The following is a 20,065-nucleotide window of genomic DNA, read 5'->3' on the forward strand; positions in this document are numbered from 1 at the left end:
TTCAAGGCTAGAGGGATCCTGAGGTCACTGTAGCAACACGAAAGAAGTCTGTGGACGAAAAATCAACTGGAAAAGAGAGGTTAGTCCCTGGATTCGTCTCCAGAGGAATACCACCTTACCACAAGCACCTCAAGAGGAGGCTTCTCTCAGCTCTAGGCATGTGAGAGGGACCCTGAGTTTGCGGCCTCAAGTGGAATGGACACCGCGATGCCCTGACTCGAAATAAGGCCGGATATCCCTGCAGTGACTTCAATGCGGGCTCGTCTTGCATCTCCCAGGACGAAAGGATGTCTGAATCCCCTGTGGAAAGCACAGAGAAAGACTTAGTTCCCCACCTCATCGCGACCGATAGCCTCACATCCTTTGAAAACTCCAGAGGTACGCGGAGATCAGTGCCTCCAAAGGAGACGATGCCTGACTCCTCGTGAAGCTTGATAGGAGTCCCAGGATTCCTGTGGCACTTGGAAAGGGACACTTGGTCTCCCCCCTCAGCTGGAGAGGCGTCCCAATTGCCCTGCCAAGCCTCGAGGATAATCCAGAGTTGTCCCTCGCAACTAGGCAGGAGTCCTGACATCGCTGAAGAAACACGTGGGTGGAAGGGCCATCCCCGTCGTAACTCGAGAATATACCCCAGGTTCCCGCCGCAACTCGATAACAACCATGAGACTTCCCCCTCGCCGCGAGATGAGGCCCGATTCCCCTGCACTGCGTGCAGAGCAATTCCGTGTTGCACATCACACATGAAAGGAGCCTTGATTTCCTTGATGGCACTCCAGAGAAACCCCAAGAACACTGTTTCAAGGCTAGAGGGATCCTGAGGTCACTGTAGCAACACGAAAGAGCTCCGTGGACCAAGAATCAACACGACATGAGAGGTTAGTCCCTGGCTTCGACTCCTGAGGAATACCACCTTACCACAAGCACCTCAAGAGGAGGCTTCTCTCAGCTCTAGGTATGTGAGAGGGATCCTGAGTTTGCGGCCTCAAGTGGAATGGACACCGCGATGCCCTGACTCGAAATAAGGCCGGATATCCCTGCAGTGACTTGAATGCAGGCTCGTCTTGCATCTCCCAAGAAGAAAGGATGTCTGAATCCCCTGTGGAGACCACAGAGAAAGACCTAGTTCCCCACCTCATCGCGACCGGAGGCCTCACATCCTTTGAAAAGTCCAGAGGTACGCGGAGATCAGTGCCTCCAAAGGAGATGATGCCTGACTCCTCGTGAAACTTGATAGGAGTCCCAGGATTCTTGTGGCACGTGGAAAGGGACCCTTGGTCTCCCGCCTCAGCTAGAGAGGCGTCCCAATTGCCCTACCAAGCCTCGAGGAGAATCCAGAGTTGTCCCTCGCAACTAGGCAGGAGTCCTGACGTGGCTGAACAAACACGTGGGTGGAAGGGCCATCCCCGTCGTAACTCGAGAATATACCCCAGGTTCCCGCCGCAACTCGAGAAAAACTATGAGACTTCCCCCTCGCCGCGAGATGAGGCCCGATTCCCCTGCACTGCGTGCAGAGCAATTCCGTGTTGCACATCACACATGAAAGGAGCCTTGATTTCCTTGATGGCACTCCAGAGAAACCCCAAGAACACTGTTTCAAGGCTAGAGGGATCCTGAGGTCACTGTAGCAACACGAAAGAGCTCCGTGGACCAAAAATCAACTCGAGATGAGAGGTTAGTCCCTGGCTTCGACTCCAGAGGAATACCACCTTACCACAAGCACCTCAAGAGGAGGCTTCTCTCAGCTCTAGGTATGTGAGAGGGACCCTGAGTTTGCGGCCTCAAGTGGAATGGACACCGCGATGCCCTGACTCGAAATAAGGCCGGATATCCCTGCAGTGACTGGAATGCAGGCTCGTCTTGCATCTCCCAAGACGAAAGGGTGTCTGAAACCCCTGTGGAGACCACAGAGAAAGACCTAGTTCCCCACCTCATCGCGACAGGAGGCCTCAAATCCTTTGAAAACTCCAGAGGTATGCGGAGATCAGTGCCTCCAAAGGAGACGATGCCTGACTCCTCGTGAAACTTGATAGGAGTCCCAGGATTCCTGTGGCACTTGGAAAGGGACACGTGGTCTCCCGCCTCAGCTGGAGAGGCGTCCCAATTGCCTTGCCAAGCCTCGAGGAGAATCCAGAGTTGTCCCTCGCCACTAGGCAGGAGTCCTGACGTCGCTGAAGAAACACGTGTGTGGAAGGGCCATCCCCGTCGTAACTCGAGAATATAACCCAGGTTCCCGCCGCAACTCGAGAAAAACCATGAGACTTCCCCCTCGCCGCGAGATGAGGCCCGATTCCCCTGCACTGCGTGCAGAGCAATTCCGTGTTGCACATCACACATGAAAGGAGCCTTGATTTCCTTGATGGCACTCCAGAGAAACCCCAAGAACACTGTTTCAAGGCTAGAGGGATCCTGAGGTCACTGTAGCAACACGAAAGTGCTCCGTGGGCCAAAAATCAACTCGAGATGAGAGGTTAGTCCCTGGCTTCGACTCCAGACGAATACCACCTTACCACAAGCACCTCAAGAGGAGGCTTCTCTCAGCTCTAGGTATGTGAGAGGGACCCTGAGTTTGCGGCCTCAAGTGGAATGGACACCGCGATGCCCTGACGCGAAATAAGGCTGGATATCCCTGCAGTGACTTGAATGCAGGCTCGTCTTGCATCTCCCAAGATGAAAGGGTGTCTGAATCCCCTGTGGAGACCACAGAGAAAGACCTAGCTCCCCACCTCATCGCGACAGGAGGCCTCAAATCCTTTGAAAACTCCAGAGGTATGCGGAGATCAGTGCCTCCAAAGGAGACGATGCCTGACTCCTCGTGAAACTTGATAGGAGACCCAGGATTCCTGTGGCTCGTGGAAAGGGACCCTTGGTCTCCCGTCTCAGCTGGAGAGGCGTCCCAAATGCCCTGCAAAGCCTCGAGGAGAATCCCGAGTTGTCCCTCGCAACTAGGCAGGAGTCCTGACATGGCTGAACACACACGTGTGTGGAAGGGCCATCCCCGTCGTAACTCGAGAATATACCCCAGGTTCCCGCCGCAACTCGAGAAAAACCATGAGACTTCCCCCTCGCCGCGAGATGAGGCCCGATTCCACTGCACTGTGTGCAGAGCAATTCCGTGTTGCACATCACACATGAAAGGAGCCTTGATTTCCTTGATGGCACTCCAGAGAAACCCCAAGAACACTGTTTCAAGGCTAGAGGGATCCTGAGGTCACTGTAGCAACACGAAAGAGCTCCGTGGACCAAGAATCAACACGAGATGAGAGGTTAGTCCCTGGCTTCGACTCCTGAGGAATACCACCTTACCACAAGCACCTCAAGAGGAGGCTTCTCTCAGCTCTAGGTATGTGAGAGGGATCCTGAGTTTGCGGCCTCAAGTGGAATGGACACCGCGATGCCCTTACTCGAAATAAGCCCGGATATCCCTGCAGTGACTGGAATGCAGGCTCGTCTTGCATCTCCCAAGAAGAAAGGATGTCTGAATCCCCTGTGGAGACCACAGAGAAAGACCTAGTTCCCCACCTCATCGCGACCGGAGGCCTCACATCCTTTGAAAAGTCCAGAGGTACGCGGAGATCAGTGCCTCCAAAGGAGACGATGCCTGACTCCTCGTGAAACTTGATAGGAGTCCCAGGATTCTTGTGGCACGTGGAAAGGGACCCTTGGTCTCCCGCCTCAGCTGGAGAGGCGTTCCAATTGCCCTACCAAGCCTCGAGGAGAATCCCGAGTTGTCCCTCGCAACTAGGCAGGAGTCCTGACGTGGCTGAACAAACACGTGGGTAGAAGGGCCATCCCCGTCGTAACTCGAGAATATACCCCAGGTTCCCGCCGCAACTCGAGAAAAACCATGAGACTTCCCCCTCGATGCGAGATGAGGCCCGATTCCCCTGTACTGCGTGTAGAGCAATTCCGTCTTGCACATCACACATGAAAGGAGCCTTGATTTCCTTGATGGCACTCCAGAGAAACCCCAAGAACACTGTTTCAAGGCTAGAGGGATCCTGAGGTCACTGTAGCAACACGAAAGAGCTCCGTGGGCCAAAAATCAACTCCAGATGAGAGGTTAGTCCCTGGCTTCGACTCCAGAGGAATACCACCTTACCACAAGCACCTCAAGAGGAGGCTTCTCTCAGCTCTAGGTATGTGAGAGGGACCCTGAGTTTGCGGCCTCATGTGGAATGGACATCGCGATGCCCTGACGCGAAATAAGGCTGAATATCCCTGCAGTGACTTGAATGCAGGCTCGTCTTGCATCTCCCAAGATGAAAGGATGTCTGAATCCCCTGTGGAGACCACAGAGAAAGACCTAGTTCCCCACCTCATCGCGACCGGAGGCCTCACATTCTTTGAAAACTCCAGAGGTACGCGGAGATCAGTGGCTCCAAAGGAGACGATGCCTGACTCCTCGTGAAACTTGATAGGAGTCCCAGGATTCCTGTGGCACGTGGAAAGGGACCCTTGGTCTCCCGCCTCAGTTGGAGAGGCGTCCCAATTGCCTTGCAAAGCCTCGAGGAGAATCCAGAGTTGTGTCTCGCAACTAGGCAAGAGTCCTGACGTGGCTGAACAAACACGTGTGTGGAAGGGCCATCCCCGTCGTAACTCGAGAATATACCCCAGGTTCCCGCCGCAACTCGAGAAAAACCATGAGACTTCCCCCTCGCCGCGAGATGAGGCCCGATTCCCCTGCACTGCGTGCAGAGCAATTCTGTGTTGCACATCACACATGAAAGGAGCCTTGATTTCCTTCATGGCACTCCAGAGAAACCCCAAGAACACTGTTTCAAGGCTAGAGGGATCCTGAGGTCACTGTAGCAACACGAAAGAGCTCCGTGGGCCAAAAATCAACTCCAGATGAGAGGTTAGTCACTGGCTTCGACTCCAGAGGAATACCACCTTACCACAAGCACCTCAAGAGGAGGCTTCTCTCAGCTCTAGGTATGTGAGAGGGACCCTGAGTTTGCGGCCTCATGTGGAATGGACATCGCGATGCCCTGACGCGAAATAAGGCTGAATATCCCTGCAGTGACTTGAATGCAGGCTCGTCTTGCATCTCCCAAGATGAAAGGATGTCTGAATCCCCTGTGGAGACCACAGAGAAAGACCTAGTTCCCCACCTCATCGCGACCGGAGGCCTCACATCCTTTGAAAACTCCAGAGGTACGCGGAGATCAGTGGCTCCAAAGGAGACGATGCCTGACTCCTCGTGAAACTTGATAGGAGTCCCAGGATTCCTGTGGCACGTGGAAAGGGACCCTTGGTCTCCCGCCTCAGCTGGAGAGGCGTCCCAATTGCCTTGCAAAGCCTCGAGGAGAATCCAGAGTTGTGTCTCGCAACTAGGCAAGAGTCCTGACGTGGCTGAACAAACACGTGTGTGGAAGGGCCATCCCCGTCGTAACTCGAGAATATACCCCAGGTTCCCGCCGCAACTCGAGAAAAACCATGAGACTTCCCCCTCGCCGCGAGATGAGGCCCGATTCCCCTGCACTGCGTGCAGAGCAATTCTGTGTTGCACATCACACATGAAAGGAGCCTTGATTTCCTTCATGGCACTCCAGAGAAACCCCAAGAACACTGTTTCAAGGCTAGAGGGATCCTGAGGTCACTGTAGCAACACGAAAGATCTCCGTGGACCAAAAATCAACTCGAGATGAGAGGTTAGTCCCTGGCTTCGACTCCAGAGGAATACCACCTTACCACAAGCACCTCAAGAGGAGGCTTCTCTCAGCTCTAGGTATGTGAGAGGGACCCTGAGTTTGCGGCCTCAAGTGGAATGGACACCGCGATGCCCTGACTCGAAATAAGGCCGGATATCCCTGCAGTGACTGGAATGCAGGCTCGTCTTGCATCTCCCAAGACGAAAGGGTGTCTGAAACCCCTGTGGAGACCACAGAGAAAGACCTAGTTCCCCACCTCATCGCGACAGGAGGCCTCACATCCTTTGAAAACTCCAGAGGTATGCGGAGATCTGTGCCTCCAAAGGAGACGATGCCTGACTCCTCGTGAAACTTGATAGGAGACCCAGGATTCCTGTGGCACGTGGAAAGGGAACCTTGGTCTCCCGTCTCAGCTGGAGAGGCGTCCCAATTGCCCTGCAAAGCCTCGAGCAGAATCCCGAGTTGTCCCTCGCAACTAGGCAGGAGTCCTGACATGGCTGAACACACACGTGTGTGGAAGGGCCATCCCCGTCGTAACTCGAGAATATACCCCAGGTTCCCGCCGCAACTCGAGAAAAACCATGAGACTTCCCCCTCGCCGCGAGATGAGGCCCGATTCCCCTGCACTGCGTGCAGAGCAATTCTGTGTTGCACATCACACATGAAAGGAGCCTTGATTTCCTTGATGGCACTCCAGAGAAACCCCAAGAACACTGTTTCAAGGCTAGAGGGATCCTGAGGTCACTGTAGCAACACGAAAGAGCTCCGTGGACCAAGAATCAACACGAGATGAGAGGTTAGTCCCTGGCTTCGACTCATGAGGAATACCACCTTACCACAAGCACCTCAAGAGGAGGCTTCTCTCAGCTCTAGGTATGTGAGAGGGACCATGAGTTTGCGGCCTCAAGTGGAATGGACACCGCGATGCCCTGACTCGAAATAAGGCCGGATATCCCTGCAGTGACTGGAATGCAGGCTCGTCTTGCATCTCCCAAGACGAAAGGGTGTCTGAATCCCCTGTGGAGACCACAGAGAAAGACCTAGTTCCCCACCTCATCGCTACAGGAGGCCTCAAATCCTTTGAAAACTCCAGAGGTATGCGGAGATCAGTGCCTCCAAAGGAGACGATGCCTGACTCCTCGTGAAACTTGATAGGAGTCCCAGGATTCCTGTGGCACTTGGAAAGGGACACTTGGTCTCCCGCCTCAGCTGGAGAGGCGTCCCAATTGCCCTTCCAAGCCTCGAGGAGAATCCCGAGTTGTCCCTCGCAACTAGGCAGGAGTCCTGACATGGCTGAACACACACGTGTGTGGAAGGGCCATCCCCGTCGTAACTCGAGAATATACCCCAGGTTCCCGCCGCAACTCGAGAAAAACCATGAGACTTCCCCCTCGCCGCGAGATGAGGCCCGATTCCCCTGCACTGCGTGCAGAGCAATTCTGTGTTGCACATCACACATGAAAGGAGCCTTGATTTCCTTGATGGCACTCCAGAGAAACCCCAAGAACACTGTTTCAAGGCTAGAGGGATCCTGAGGTCACTGTAGCAACACGAAAGAGCTCCGTGGGCCAAAAATCAACTCAAGATGAGAGGTTAGTCCCTGGCTTCGACTCCAGAGGAATACCACCTTACCACAAGCACCTCAAGAGGAGGCTTCTCTCAGCTCTAGGTATGTGAGAGGGACCCTGAGTTTGCGGCCTCATGTGGAATGGACATCGCGATGCCCTGACGCGAAATAAGGCTGAATATCCCTGCAGTGACTTGAATGCAGGCTCGTCTTGCATCTCCCAAGATGAAAGGATGTCTGAATCCCCTGTGGAGACCACAGAGAAAGACCTAGTTCCCCACCTCATCGCGACCGGAGGCCTCACATCCTTTGAAAACTCCAGAGGTACGCGGAGATCAGTGGCTCCAAAGGAGACGATGCCTGACTCCTCGTGAAACTTGATAGGAGTCCCAGGATTCCTGTGGCACGTGGAAAGGGACCCTTGGTCTCCCGCCTCAGCTGGAGAGGCGTCCCAATTGCCTTGCAAAGCCTCGAGGAGAATCCAGAGTTGTGTCTCGCAACTAGGCAAGAGTCCTGACGTGGCTGAACAAACACGTGTGTGGAAGGGCCATCCCCATCGTAACTCGAGAATATACCCCAGGTTCCCGCCGCAACTCGAGAAAAACCATGAGACTTCCCCCTCGCCGCGAGATGAGGCCCGATTCCCCTGCACTGCGTGCAGAGGATTTCTGTGTTGCACATCACACATGAAAGGAGCCTTGATTTCCTTCATGGCACTCCAGAGAAACCCCAAGAACACTGTTTCAAGGCTAGAGGGATCCTGAGGTCACTGTAGCAACACGAAAGATCTCCGTGGACCAAAAATCAACTCGAGATGAGAGGTTAGTCCCTGGCTTCGACTCCAGAGGAATACCACCTTACCACAAGCACCTCAAGAGGAGGCTTCTCTCAGCTCTAGGTATGTGAGAGGGACCCTGAGTTTGCGGCCTCAAGTGGAATGGACACCGCGATGCCCTGACTCGAAATAAGGCCGGATATCCCTGCAGTGACTGGAATGCAGGCTCGTCTTGCATCTCCCAAGACGAAAGGGTGTCTGAAACCCCTGTGGAGACCACAGAGAAAGACCTAGTTCCCCACCTCATCAGGACAGGAGGCCTCACATCCTTTGAAAACTCCAGAGGTATGCGGAGATCTGTGCCTCCAAAGGAGACGATGCCTGACTCCTCGTGAAACTTGATAGGAGACCCAGGATTCCTGTGGCACGTGGAAAGGGAACCTTGGTCTCCCGTCTCAGCTGGAGAGGCGTCCCAATTGCCCTGCAAAGCCTCGAGCAGAATCCCGAGTTGTCCCTCGCAACTAGGCAGGAGTCCTGACATGGCTGAACACACACGTGTGTGGAAGGGCCATCCCCGTCGTAACTCGAGAATATACCCCATGTTCCCGCCGCAACTCGAGAAAAACCATGAGACTTCCCCCTCGCCGCGAGATGAGGCCCGATTCCCCTGCACTGCGTGCAGAGCAATTCTGTGTTGCACATCACACATGAAAGGAGCCTTGATTTCCTTGATGGCACTCCAGAGAAACCCCAAGAACACTGTTTCAAGGCTAGAGGGATCCTGAGGTCACTGTAGCAACACGAAAGAGCTCCGTGGACCAAGAATCAACACGAGATGAGAGGTTAGTCCCTGGCTTCGACTCATGAGGAATACCACCTTACCACAAGCACCTCAAGAGGAGGCTTCTCTCAGCTCTAGGTATGTGAGAGGGATCCTGAGTTTGCGGCCTCAAGTGGAATGGACACCGCGATGCCCTGACTCGAAATAAGGCCGGATATCCCTGCAGTGACTGGAATGCAGGCTCGTCTTGCATCTCCCAAGACGAAAGGGTGTCTGAAACCCCTGTGGAGACCACAGAGAAAGACCTAGTTCCCCACCTCATCGCGACAGGAGGCCTCAAATCCTTTGAAAACTCCAGAGGTACGCGGAGATCAGTGCCTCCAAAGGAGACGATGCCTGACTCCTCGTGAAACTTGATAGGAGTCCCAGGATTCCTGTGGCACTTGGAAAGGGACACTTGGTCTCCCGCCTCAGCTGGAGAGGCGTCCCAATTGCCCTTCCAAGCCTCGAGGAGAATCCAGAGTTGTCCCTCGCAACTAGGCAGGAGTCCTGACGTCGCTGAAGAAACACGTGTGTGGAAGGGCCATCCCCGTCGTAACTCGAGAATATACCCCAGGTTCCCGCCGCAACTCGAGAAAAACCATGAGACTTCCCCCTCTCCGCGAGATGAGGCCCGATTCCCCTGCACTGCGTGCAGAGCAATTCCGTGTTGCACATCACACATGAAAGGAGCCTTGATTTCCTTGATGGCACTCCAGAGAAACCCCAAGAACACTGTTTCAAGGCTAGAGGGATCCTGAGGTCACTGTAGCAACACGAAAGTGCTCCGTGGGCCAAAAATCAACTCGAGATGAGAGGTTAGTCCCTGGCTTCGACTCCAGACGAATACCACCTTACCACAAGCACCTCAAGAGGAGGCTTCTCTCAGCTCTAGGTATGTGAGAGGGACCCTGAGTTTGCGGCCTCAAGTGGAATGGACACCGCGATGCCCTGACGCGAAATAAGGCTGAATATCCCTGCAGTGACTTGAATGCAGGCTCGTCTTGCATCTCCCAAGATGAAAGGGTGTCTGAATCCCCTGTGGAGACCACAGAGAAAGACCTAGCTCCCCACCTCATCGCGACAGGAGGCCTCAAATCCTTTGAAAACTCCAGAGGTATGCGGAGATCAGTGCCTCCAAAGGAGACGATGCCTGACTCCTCGTGAAACTTGATAGGAGACCCAGGATTCCTGTGGCTCGTGGAAAGGGACCCTTGGTCTCCCGTCTCAGCTGGAGAGGCGTCCCAAATGCCCTGCAAAGCCTCGAGGAGAATCCCGAGTTGTCCCTCGCAACTAGGCAGGAGTCCTGACATGGCTGAACACACACGTGTGTGGAAGGGCCATCCCCGTCGTAACTCGAGAATATACCCCAGGTTCCCGCCGCAACTCGAGAAAAACCATGAGACTTCCCCCTCGCCGCGAGATGAGGCCCGATTCCCCTGCACTGCGTGCAGAGCAATTCCGTGTTGCACATCACACATGAAAGGAGCCTTGATTTCCTTGATGGCACTCCAGAGAAACCCCAAGAACACTGTTTCAAGGCTAGAGGGATCCTGAGGTCACTGTAGCAACACGAAAGAGCTCCGTGGACCAAGAATCAACACGAGATGAGAGGTTAGTCCCTGGCTTCGACTCCTGAGGAATACCACCTTACCACAAGCACCTCAAGAGGAGGCTTCTCTCAGCTCTAGGTATGTGAGAGGGATCCTGAGTTTGCGGCCTCAAGTGGAATGGACACCGCGATGCCCTTACTCGAAGTAAGCCCGGATATCCCTGCAGTGACTGAAATGCAGGCTCGTCTTGCATCTCCCAAGAAGAAAGGATGTCTGAATCCCCTGTGGAGACCACAGAGAAAGACCTAGTTCCCCACCTCATCGCGACCGGAGGCCTCACATCCTTTGAAAAGTCCAGAGGTACGCGGAGATCAGTGCCTCCAAAGGAGACGATGCCTGACTCCTCGTGAAACTTGATAGGAGTCCCAGGATTCTTGTGGCACGTGGAAAGGGACCCTTGGTCTCCCGCCTCAGCTGGAGAGGCGTTCCAATTGCCCTACCAAGCCTCGAGGAGAATCCCGAGTTGTCCCTCGCAACTAGGCAGGAGTCCTGACGTGGCTGAACAAACACGTGGGTAGAAGGGCCATCCCCGTCGTAACTCGAGAATATACCCCAGGTTCCCGCCGCAACTCGAGAAAAACCATGAGACTTCCCCCTCGATGCGAGATGAGGCCCGATTCCCCTGTACTGCGTGTAGAGCAATTCCGTCTTGCACATCACACATGAAAGGAGCCTTGATTTCCTTGATGGCACTCCAGAGAAACCCCAAGAACACTGTTTCAAGGCTAGAGGGATCCTGAGGTCACTGTAGCAACACGAAAGAACTCTGTGGACCAAAAATCAACTCGAAAAGTGAGGTTAGTCCCTGGATTCGTCTCCAGAGGAATACCACCTTACCACAAGCACCTCAAGAGGAGGCTTCTCTCAGCTCTAGGTATGTGAGAGGGACCCTGAGTTTGCGGCCTCAAGTGGAATGGACACCGCGATGCCCTGACTCGAAATAAGGCCGGATATCCCTGCAGTGATTTCAATGCAGGCTCGTCTTGCATCACCCAGGACGAAAGGATGTCTGAATCCCCTGTGGAAAGCACAGAGAAAGACTTAGTCCCCACCTCATCGCGACCGATAGCCTCACATCCTTTGAAAACTCCAGAGGTACGCGGAGATCAGTGCCTCCAAAGGAGACGATGCCTGACTCCTCGTGAAACTTGATAGGAGTCCCAGGATTCCTGTGGCACTTGGAAAGGGACACTTGGTCTCCCGCCTCAGCTGGAGAGGCGTCCCAATTGCCCTGCCAAGCCTCGAGGAGAATCCAGAGTTGTCCCTCGCAACTAGGCAGGAGTCCTGACGTCGCTGAAGAAACACGTGGGTGGAAGGGCCATCCCCGTCGTAACTCGAGAATATACCCCAGGTTCCCGCCGCAACTCGAGAAAAACCATGAGACTTCCCCCTTGCCGCGAGATGAGGCCCGATTCCCCTGCACTGCGTGCAGAGCAATTCCGTGTTGCACATCACACATGAAAGGAGCCTTGATTTCCTTGATGGCACTCCAGAGAAACCCCAAGAACACTGTTTCAAGGCTAGAGGGATCCTGAGGTCACTGTAGCAACACGAAAGAGCTCCGTGGGCCAAAAATCAACTCGAGATGAGAGGTTAGTCCCTGGCTTCGACTCCAGAGGAATACCACCTTACCACAAGCACCTCAAGAGGAGGCTTCTCTCAGCTCGAGGTATGTGAGAGGGACCCTGAGTTTGCGGCCTCATGTGGAATGGACACCGCGATGCCCTGACGCGAAATAAGGCTGAATATCCCTGCAGTGACTTGAATGCAGGCTCGTCTTGCATCTCCCAAGATGAAAGGATGTCTGAATCCCCTGTGGAGACCACAGAGAAAGACCTAGTTCCCCACCTCATCGCGACCGGAGGCCTCACATCCTTTGAAAACTCCAGAGGTACGCGGAGATCAGTGCCTCCAAAGGAGACGATGCCTGACTCCTCGTGAAACTTGATAGGAGTCCCAGGATTCCTGTGGCACGTGGAAAGGGACCCTTGGTCTCCCGCCTCAGCTGGAGAGGCGTCCCAATTGCCTTGCAAAGCCTCGAGGAGAATCCAGAGTTGTGTCTCGCAACTAGGCAAGAGTCCTGACGTGGCTGAACAAACACGTGTGTGGAAGGGCCATCCCCGTCGTAACTCGAGAATATACCCCAGGTTCCCGCCGCAACTCGAGAAAAACCATGAGACTTCCCCCTCGCCGCGAGATGAGGCCCGATTCCCCTGCACTGCGTGCAGAGCAATTCTGTGTTGCACATCACACATGAAAGGAGCCTTGATTTCCTTCATGGCACTCCAGAGAAACCCCAAGAACACTGTTTCAAGGCTAGAGGGATCCTGAGGTCACTGTAGCAACACGAAAGAGCTCCGTGGACCAAAAATCAACTCGAGATGAGAGGTTAGTCCCTGGCTTCGACTCCAGAGGAATACCACCTTACCACAAGCACCTCAAGAGGAGGCTTCTCTCAGCTCTAGGTATGTGAGAGGGACCCTGAGTTTGCGGCCTCAAGTGGAATGTACACCGCGATGCCCTGACTCGAAATAAGGCCGGATATCCCTGCAGTGACTGGAATGCAGGCTCGTCTTGCATCTCCCAAGACGAAAGGGTGTCTGAAACCCCTGTGGAGACCACAGAGAAAGACCTAGTTCCCCACCTCATCGCTACAGGAGGCCTCAAATCCTTTGAAAACTCCAGAGATATGCGGAGATCTGTGCCTCCAAAGGAGACGATGCCTGACTCCTCGTGAAACTTGATAGGAGACCCAGGATTCCTGTGGCACGTGGAAAGGGAACCTTGGTCTCCCGTCTCAGCTGGAGAGGCGTCCCAATTGCCCTGCAAAGCCTCGAGCAGAATCCCGAGTTGTCCCTCGCAACTAGGCAGGAGTCCTGACATGGCTGAACACACACGTGTGTGGAAGGGCCATCCCCGTCGTAACTCGAGAATATACCCCAGGTTCCCGCCGCAACTCGAGAAAAACCATGAGACTTCCCCCTCGCCGCGAGATGAGGCCCGATTCCCCTGCACTGCGTGCAGAGCAATTCTGTGTTGCACATCACACATGAAAGGAGCCTTGATTTCCTTGATGGCACTCCAGAGAAACCCCAAGAACACTGTTTCAAGGCTAGAGGGATCCTGAGGTCACTGTAGCAACACGAAAGAGCTCCGTGGACCAAGAATCAACACGAGATGAGAGGTTAGTCCCTGGCTTCGACTCCAGAGGAATACCACCTTACCACAAGCACCTCAAGAGGAGGCTTCTCTCAGCTCTAGGTATGTGAGAGGGATCCTGAGTTTGCGGCCTCAAGTGGAATGGACACCGCGATGCCCTTACTCGAAATAAGCCCGGATATCCCTGCAGTGACTGGAATGCAGGCTCGTCTTGCATCTCCCAAGAAGAAAGGATGTCTGAATCCCCTGTGGAGACCACAGAGAAAGACCTAGTTCCCCACCTCATCGCGATCGGAGGCCTCACATCCTTTGAAAAGTCCAGAGGTACGCGGAGATCAGTGCCTCCAAAGGAGACGATGCCTGACTCCTCGTGAAACTTGATAGGAGTCCCAGGATTCTTGTGGCACGTGGAAAGGGACCCTTGGTCTCCCGCCTCAGCTGGAGAGGCGTTCCAATTGCCCTACCAAGCCTCGAGGAGAATCCCGAGTTGTCCCTCGCAACTAGGCAGGAGTCCTGACGTGGCTGAACAAACACGTGGGTAGAAGGGCCATCCCCGTCGTAACTCGAGAATATACCCCAGGTTCCCGCCGCAACTCGAGAAAAACCATGAGACTTCCCCCTCGAAGTGAGATGAGGCCCGATTCCCCTGTACTGCGTGTAGAGCAATTCCGTCTTGCACATCACACATGAAAGGAGCCTTGATTTCCTTGATGGCACTCCAGAGAAACCCCAAGAACACTGTTTCAAGGCTAGAGGGATCCTGAGGTCACTGTAGCAACACGAAAGAACTCTGTGGACCAAAAATCAACTCGAAAAGTGAGGTTAGTCCCTGGATTCGTCTCCAGAGGAATACCACCTTACCACAAGCACCTCAAGAGGAGGCTTCTCTCAGCTCTAGGTATGTGAGAGGGACCCTGAGTTTGCGGCCTCAAGTGGAATGGACACCGCGATGCCCTGACTCGAAATAAGGCCGGATATCCCTGCAGTGATTTCAATGCAGGCTCGTCTTGCATCACCCAGGACGAAAGGATGTCTGAATCCCCTGTGGAAAGCACAGAGAAAGACTTAGTCCCCACCTCATCGCGACCGATAGCCTCACATCCTTTGAAAACTCCAGAGGTACGCGGAGATCAGTGCCTCCAAAGGAGACGATGCCTGACTCCTCGTGAAACTTGATAGGAGTCCCAGGATTCCTGTGGCACTTGGAAAGGGACACTTGGTCTCCCGCCTCAGCTGGAGAGGCGTCCCAATTGCCCTGCCAAGCCTCGAGGAGAATCCAGAGTTGTCCCTCGCAACTAGGCAGGAGTCCTGACGTTGCTGAAGAAACACGTGGGTGGAAGGGCCATCCCCGTCGTAACTCGAGAATATACCCCAGGTTCCCGCCGCAACTCGAGAAAAACCATGAGACTTCCCCCTTGCCGCGAGATGAGGCCCGATTCCCCTGCACTGCGTGCAGAGCAATTCCGTGTTGCACATCACACATGAAAGGAGCCTTGATTTCCTTGATGGCACTCCAGAGAAACCCCAAGAACACTGTTTCAAGGCTAGAGGGATCCTGAGGTCACTGTAGCAACACGAAAGAGTTCCGTGGGCCAAAAATCAACTCGAGATGAGAGGTTAGTCCCTGGCTTCGACTCCAGAGGAATACCACCTTACCACAAGCACCTCAAGAGGAGGCTTCTCTCAGCTCGAGGTATGTGAGAGGGACCCTGAGTTTGCGGCCTCATGTGGAATGGACACCGCGATGCCCTGACGCGAAATAAGGCTGAATATCCCTGCAGTGACTTGAATGCAGGCTCGTCTTGCATCTCCCAAGATGAAAGGATGTCTGAATCCCCTGTGGAGACCACAGAGAAAGACCTAGTTCCCCACCTCATCGCGACCGGAGGCCTCACATCCTTTGAAAACTCCAGAGGTACGCGGAGATCAGTGCCTCCAAAGGAGACGATGCCTGACTCCTCGTGAAACTTGATAGGAGTCCCAGGATTCCTGTGGCACGTGGAAAGGGACCCTTGGTCTCCCGCCTCAGCTGGAGAGGCGTCCCAATTGCCTTGCAAAGCCTCGAGGAGAATCCAGAGTTGTGTCTCGCAACTAGGCAAGAGTCCTGACGTGGCTGAACAAACACGTGTGTGGAAGGGCCATCCCCGTCGTAACTCGAGAATATACCCCAGGTTCCCGCCGCAACTCGAGAAAAACCATGAGACTTCCCCCTCGCCGCGAGATGAGGCCCGATTCCCCTGCACTGCGTGCAGAGCAATTCTGTGTTGCACATCACACATGAAAGGAGCCTTGATTTCCTTCATGGCACTCCAGAGAAACCCCAAGAACACTGTTTCAAGGCTAGAGGGATCCTGAGGTCACTGTAGCAACACGAAAGAGCTCCGTGGACCAAAAATCAACTCGAGATGAGAGGTTAGTCCCTGGCTTCGACTCCAGAGGAATACCACCTTACCACAAGCACCTCAAGAGGAGGCTTCTCTCAGCTCTAGGTATGTGAGAGGGACCCTGAGTTTGCGGCCTCAAGTGGAATGGACACCGCGATGCCCTGACTCGAAATAAGGCCGGATATCCCTGCAGTGACTGGAATGCAGGCTCGTCTTGCATCTCCCAAGACGAAAGGGTGTCTGAAACCCCTGTGGAGACCACAGAGAAAGACCTAGTTCCCCACCTCATCGCTACAGGAGGCCTCACATCCTTTGAAAACTCCAGAGATATGCGGAGATCTGTGCCTCCAAAGGAGACGATGCCTGACTCCTCGTGAAACTTGATAGGAGACCCAGGATTCCTGTGGCACGTGGAAAGGGAACCTTGGTCTCCCGTCTCAGCTGGAGAGGCGTCCCAATTGCCCTGCAAAGCCTCGAGCAGAATCCCGAGTTGTCCCTCGCAACTAGGCAGGAGTCCTGACATGGCTGAACACACACGTGTGTGGAAGGGCCATCCCCGTCATAACTCGAGAATATACCCCAGGTTCCCGCCGCAACTCGAGAAAAACCATGAGACTTCCCCCTCGCCGCGAGATGAGGCCCGATTCCCCTGCACTGCGTGCAGAGCAATTCTGTGTTGCACATCACACATGAAAGGAGCCTTGATTTCCTTGATGGCACTCCAGAGAAACCCCAAGAACACTGTTTCAAGGCTAGAGGGATCCTGAGGTCACTGTAGCAACACGAAAGAGCTCCGTGGACCAAGAATCAACACGAGATGAGAGGTTAGTCCCTGGCTTCGACTCCAGAGGAATACCACCTTACCACAAGCACCTCAAGAGGAGGCTTCTCTCAGCTCTAGGTATGTGAGAGGGATCCTGAGTTTGCGGCCTCAAGTGGAATGGACACCGCGATGCCCTTACTCGAAATAAGCCCGGATATCCCTGCAGTGACTGGAATGCAGGCTCGTCTTGCATCTCCCAAGAAGAAAGGATGTCTGAATCCCCTGTGGAGACCACAGAGAAAGACCTAGTTCCCCACCTCATCGCGATCGGAGGCCTCACATCCTTTGAAAAGTCCAGAGGTACGCGGAGATCAGTGCCTCCAAAGGAGACGATGCCTGACTCCTCGTGAAACTTGATAGGAGTCCCAGGATTCTTGTGGCACGTGGAAAGGGACCCTTGGTCTCCCGCCTCAGCTGGAGAGGCGTTCCAATTGCCCTACCAAGCCTCGAGGAGAATCCCGAGTTGTCCCTCGCAACTAGGCAGGAGTCCTGACGTGGCTGAACAAACACGTGGGTAGAAGGGCCATCCCCGTCGTAACTCGAGAATATACCCCAGGTTCCCGCCGCAACTCGAGAAAAACCATGAGACTTCCCCCTCGAAGTGAGATGAGGCCCGATTCCCCTGTACTGCGTGTAGAGCAATTCCGTCTTGCACATCACACATGAAAGGAGCCTTGATTTCCTTCATGGCACTCCAGAGAAACCCCAAGAACACTGTTTCAAGGCTAGAGGGATCCTGAGGTCACTGTAGCAACACGAAAGAACTCTGTGGACCAAAAATCAACTCGAAAAGTGAGGTTAGTCCCTGGATTCGTCTCCAGAGGAATACCACCTTACCACAAGCACCTCAAGAGGAGGCTTCTCTCAGCTCTAGGTATGTGAGAGGGACCCTGAGTTTGCGGCCTCAAGTGGAATGGACACCGCGATGCCCTGACTCGAAATAAGGCCGGATATCCCTGCAGTGATTTCAATGCAGGCTCGTCTTGCATCACCCAGGACGAAAGGATGTCTGAATCCCCTGTGGAAAGCACAGAGAAAGACTTAGTCCCCACCTCATCGCGACCGATAGCCTCACATCCTTTGAAAACTCCAGAGGTACGCGGAGATCAGTGCCTCCAAAGGAGACGATGCCTGACTCCTCGTGAAACTTGATAGGAGTCCCAGGATTCCTGTGGCACTTGGAAAGGGACACTTGGTCTCCCGCCTCAGCAGGAGAGGCGTCCCAATTGCCCTGCCAAGCCTCGAGGAGAATCCAGAGTTGTCCCTCGCAACTAGGCAGGAGTCCTGACGTCGCTGAAGAAACACGTGTGTGGAAGGGCCATCCCCGTCGTAACTCGAGAATATACCCCAGGTTCCCGCCGCAACTCGAGAAAAACCATGAGACTTCGCCCTCGCCGCGAGATGAGGCCCGATTCCCCTGCACTGCGTGCAGAGCAATTCCGTGTTGCACATCACACATGAAAGGAGCCTTGATTTCCTTGATGGCACTCCAGAGAAACCCCAAGAACACTGTTTCAAGGCTAGAGGGATCCTGAGGTCACTGTAGCAACATGAAAGAGCTCCGTGGGCCAAAAATCAACTCGAGATGAGAGGTTACTCCCGGGCTTCGACTCCAGAGGAATACTACCTTACCACAAGCACCTCAAGAGGAGGCTTCTCTCAGCTCTAGGTATGTGAGAGGGACCCTGAGTTTGCGGCCTCAAGTGGAATGGACACCGCGATGCCCTGACGCGAAATAAGGCTGGATATCCCTGCAGTGACTTGAATGCAGGCTCGTCTTGCATCTCCCAAGATGAAAGGATGTCTGAATCCCCTGTGGAGACCACAGAGAAAGACCTAGTTCCCCACCTCATCGCGACCGGAAGCCTCACATCCTTTGAAAACTCCAGAGGTACGCGGAGATCAGTGCCTCCAAAGGAGACGATGCCTGACTCCTCGTGAAACTTGATAGGAGTCCCAGGATTCCTGTGGCACGTGGAAAGGGACCCTTGGTCTCCCGCCTCAGCTGGAGAGGCGTCCCAATTGCCTATCCAAGCCTCGAGGAGAATCCCGAGTTGTGTCTCGCAACTAGGCAAGAGTCCTGACGTGGCTGAACAAACACGTGTGTGGAAGGGCCATCCCCGTCGTAACTCGAGAATATACCCCAGGTTCCCGCCGCAACTCGAGAAAAACCATGAGACTTCCCCCTCGCCGCGAGATGAGGCCCGATTCCCCTGCACTGCGTGCAGAGCAATTCCGTGTTGCACATCACACATGAAAGGAGCCTTGATTTCCTTGATGGCTCTCCAGAGAAACCCCAAGAACACTGTTTCAAGGCTAGAGGGATCCTGAGGTCACTGTAGCAACACGAAAGAGCTCCGTGGACCAAGAATCAACACGAGATGAGAGGTTAGTCCCTGGCTTCGACTCCAGAGGAATACCACCTTACCACAAGCACCTCAAGAGGAGGCTTCTCTCAGCTCTAGGTATGTGAGAGGGACCCTGAGTTTGCGGCCTCAAGTGGAATGGACACCGCGATGCCCTGACTCGAAATAAGGCCGGATATCCCTGCAGTGACTTCAATGCAGGCTCGTCTTGCATCTCCCAGGACGAAAGGATGTCTGAATCCCCTGTGGAATGCACAGAGAAAGACTTAATCCCCACCTCATCGCGACCGATAGCCTCACATCCTTTGAAAACTCCAGAGGTACGCGGAGATCAGTGCCTCCAAAGGAGACGATGCCTGACTCCTCGTGAAACTTGATAGGAGTCCCAGGATTCCTGTAGCACTTGGAAAGGGACACATGGTCTCCCGCCTCAGCGGGAGAGGCGTCCCAATTGCCCTGCCAAGCATCGAGGAGAATCCAGAGTTGTCCCTCGCAACTAGGCAGGAGTCCTGACGTCGCTGAAGAAACACGTGGGTGGAAGGGCCATCCCCGTCGTAACTCGAGAATATACCCCAGGTTCCCGCCGCAACTCGAGAAAAACCATGAGACTTCCCCCTCGCCGCGAGATGAGGCCCGATTCCCCTGCACTGCGTGCAGAGCAATTCTGTGTTGCACATCACACATGAAAGGAGCCTTGATTTCCTTCATGGCACTCCAGAGAAACCCCAAGAACACTGTTTCAAGGCTAGAGGGATCCTGAGGTCACTGTAGCAACACGAAAGAGCTCCGTGGACCAAAAATCAACTCGAGATGAGAGGTTAGTCCCTGGCTTCGACTCCAGAGGAATACCACCTTACCACAAGCACCTCAAGAGGAGGCTTCTCCCAGCTCTAGGTATGTGAGAGGG

Source organism: Cervus elaphus, unplaced genomic scaffold, assembly GCF_910594005.1.
Source record: "Cervus elaphus unplaced genomic scaffold, mCerEla1.1, whole genome shotgun sequence".
In the NCBI taxonomy this organism is placed as follows: Eukaryota; Metazoa; Chordata; class Mammalia; order Artiodactyla; family Cervidae; genus Cervus; species Cervus elaphus.